This window comes from Scylla paramamosain, chromosome 23, assembly GCF_035594125.1.
Source record: "Scylla paramamosain isolate STU-SP2022 chromosome 23, ASM3559412v1, whole genome shotgun sequence".
Taxonomy (NCBI): domain Eukaryota; kingdom Metazoa; phylum Arthropoda; class Malacostraca; order Decapoda; family Portunidae; genus Scylla; species Scylla paramamosain.
The window spans coordinates 21,432,016-21,435,763 of NC_087173.1; the positions used below are offsets into that span (position 1 = coordinate 21,432,016).

Sequence of the window (3,748 nt, forward strand, 5' to 3'; positions counted from 1 at the left end):
GGTTCTATGTAGGGACACTTTACTGAGGATTTAACGGCATCAATAGGAAGAGTACTATGTGAACTCGACTCAGCATCTCTGTGGCATTTGAGATCAGTCCCAGTAGGAGAGGGAGCCAAGCGTACAGGAATAGGATTGCGCTCCGCTAAAGTATTTCAAACTCACGATGACCCACCAGGTGTTGGTCGCTTCAAGGAGCGGCGGTGCCAAATCTAACCCACCCCCTCAGAAAACGGAGACAACCGTTCTCTTTATTTGCATGTATGACTTTGTTATAAGAATCAAGACACCCACACGTGCTTATAAGAGAGAATGAAACTCTGATATTTATTTTTTGGCCTTCTCTTGTATGAAGTACCTATTCACCCTAAAGACCAATTCCCTGGCCTGGCTGTGCAGCACAGCGCGGGACGGGGAGTTAGCGCTGTGACCTTCCATCCTGGCTACCAAGAGGTGAATGACTCAGTCGCACACCTGTGTCGAGGCGACCCTTCCCCCACCCACTCCCGTTAGATTCTGGGTCGGGAGCAGGTGGCAACGTCAACTGACCTGATATGCCACATTTTTTCATGAAGTATCTTCTTTTCTTTATATATATAACAATTATTCATATCACTTACTATCTAATGCAAAAATCAAAAGGTATTTAGAACATTTCATGCTAATATACCCTGGTTAGTGGACAGTTACCAGTTTATAGTGAATGTTTGGTTCAATATGTGGCAATAAAGCGGACAACACCTGGTGGGTCATCGTGAGTTTGAAATACTATAGGCGCTGTCATTTCCAGGCCGCTCGCTCCCTCGTGGCTTTGAAATTCATGACTTGATTAGTATTTAAATTTTCCACCTCCGATGTAGGAAAAATCCGGCGCCGTTCATGTCTCTTTCGTTTCAAGAATTAGACTCGTTCCAAGGAAGTCTATTTCAGGAGGTGGAAAGTTTCGGAAATTGATTCCGCAAATGTCTCTTCATATCTTTGGCTGACATTTTCTCTTAGCCAAGGACTTCGGCAAACTTCTCTCATTTATTTAAGATAGCCGTTAGTGTCGCCTCCGTGCCGTCCATAACACTGCTCCTTTAATTGCAGAACACAGCGAGGAGGCTTCACCTGCGCCCCGAAGACCTGGAGACAGTGCCGTTGTCTGAGGAAATCTGTTTGCGAATACCCACGTATGTCCGATTCCCAGTGGATTTAAATTTCTGCATAGCATTTAACACTAACAACATTACTGTGCGAGGTGATCTGACAAACTTTATAAATCCATTGGGTTAGTGGCGGCCCTTCGACCACAGCCGCCAGGAGGGAGGCTTGCAGTTCCTGGCGTGATTCATGAGGACGATATGTACCCTCACCCTTAAGCTTTCTGGACTAAACACTTCTGTAAGCACGGTGGTGGCCAGAAGTGATGTGCCCCCCTGTATTGTGAGACACAAAGGGAAACGTTCAGTGAGGTCACAGCTGGGTTATTGATAGGACCACAGCACCCCCTGATCCAGTGCTTCAGACCTCACTGGGAGTAATGATCGTTTCGGCAGGTGTTTACCACCTCCTCTCTTTTGAAAGTAGAAAAAAAAAAAAAAATGCATAGAATTATTTGTTTTGAGCCGCGGAATTTCCGTACACACTGGCAATTCTATCTGTTGTCATTGGCCTGTTCCTGTGTGTCCGTCACAACTGTGTCTTCTTCTTTTATACCACTTTTTTTTTATTATTTCTTTATTTATTTTATTTTATTTTATTTTATTTTATTTTTATTTTATTTATTTTTCTTTTGAGAGCAAGGAAAGGAATAATATTGAACATAGATGAATGTAATCATATGACTTAATGATAGCCGACTGTAAGATGGATGGAGAATGATGATCATATTGGTTATCAAGTTTATTATTTGATAATGTGCTAATCTTCACTCCTGTTTAATTATAGTACATATCAACTCCATGCATTTCTATAAAGGCTTCATTTATACATTATCTTTGTGTGTGTGTGTGTGTGTGTGTGTGTGTGTGTGTGTGTGTGTGTGTGACTGTCAGACGTGTGAGGAGAGGTGTTTATGTGAAGAATGTTTAGGAGAGGGGAAAGAAGGTCAATTAATCATGTGAGAGGCACCATCCACAGGTCACTTGATCCACCAAAGATGTAATTAGGGTTTCGTAAATATCACCAGTGGAAGATTAATTTATCATTAGACACATTGGTGCAAGAAGAGATATCATTGAGTCTGAAGGAATGAATGCATCGACTCACCAGCTGCGTTGTATCAAGAGCTCCGCTGTGACCACCCACAACTCGGGATAGGCGGAGTTCATTTTCTGACAGTAATTTTTGTCCGAATATTTGTACAGTGTGACGTAACTACGTATACATATAGTGCATAATGTATGGACTAGTTTAGTGGCTGTTAGCAATGTCAAGTACAAACAACAATTGAATCACTTAGCGCTTTGGGGTCGTTAACAAGATTTGACATTCTCGAATCCCGGTGCCTTTTCTCATCATATGTGTCAGGGAAGCTTTGAATACTCTTATTGTTAACGATCACTGTTTCCAAAGATCTTGTCACACTAGAGAGCTGCTGTAGACTTCTTGCGCAAGATATTTTATAAAACATGAAAGTATAATTACAAATACAATGCAGTGCTTAAACTTAAATTTGAACAGTATGTGCATTTCCTATGACACAAAACAAATGCCTTAATTAGATGTCAATGAAAGAAAAATTAACCATAACAGTTCATGTGTTTTCTGCGGATAAAAGAAAAACCCATACTACAGATGACACAGTGACACCAACATAGCAACAGTATACAGTGGGCATGAGACTTGTTAAACTTGTGTCATTCCTCTCTGCCTCAAGTACACAGCACCATTGACCTTGAACCATGAGAAGGTGAGCCATCTTGCTGCCCTGATGTCTCTTGTGCTTTCGGGCAAGTTACGATTCTTCTAGTGCATCGTGAGGACCCAGACAACTCCCTCTAACTCCCTACAAGCAGCCGGTGACGATGAGAGGACGCCGATGAAGACAAACTGCTGGATTAGAGTGCTTAGAGTGGAGGGAAAAAACGTTCATTGAAGACCTGAAAAGTTCCACTGCAGGGACGCTAGTGTTGGGAAGTCTCCCTGCTCCTGTGTAGGGTTGTGCTAGCTGCTGGCTTTTGTATATTTGTGTACACTTTAGGCACGTAAGCCTGAAATTCTTACGACTCTCCGTTTTGCTCATATTTCGAAAATTTCTTAAATAAATTTTATAATTTTCGGAACAAATTGTATAATTTTCGCAACATTACTGGTCATCCGTTCTGTGTAAAGTAACAATACCGGTATGTTCCGGTTGACGTAGGCTTGCCCTGTGTTCCTCTCCTGCTTAGCTACATTCGTTTTCCATTCCTTAATCCTGCTTGACCTTTTCCTTCCACGAGAATGTCCAAAGCATTCCTCCATGCCACTGTTGCCCCTCGAAAATTTACAGAAGAGTGAGCCAGACCAGCAACCACTTCACACACAGGCTGCTCACACATCACGTCATCTCAGCCACCTTGCATGCATCCACTCACCGTCCCGCGTGTTTTTTTTTTTTTTTTTCATTATTGTTGCTGTTACTGTTGTTGTTGTTGTTGTTGTTGTTGTTGTTATTATTATTATTATTATTATTATTATTATTATTATTATTATTATTATTATTATTATTATTATTATTATTATTATTATTATTATTATTATTATTATTATTATTATTATTATT

General features: G+C 40.9%; 1 long non-coding RNA gene across 1 annotated transcript in view; it reads left to right on the forward strand.

Moving 5' to 3' along the window:
• Nucleotides 1-3,270, forward strand: part of LOC135112404 (uncharacterized) — a 15,978-nt gene extending 12,708 nt beyond the window's left edge. The window contains exon 3 of the long non-coding RNA XR_010274351.1: nucleotides 1,090-3,270. This is a non-coding gene — a long non-coding RNA (uncharacterized LOC135112404). The remainder of the gene's footprint in view (nucleotides 1-1,089) is intronic.
• Nucleotides 3,271-3,748: the final 478 nt, after the last annotated feature.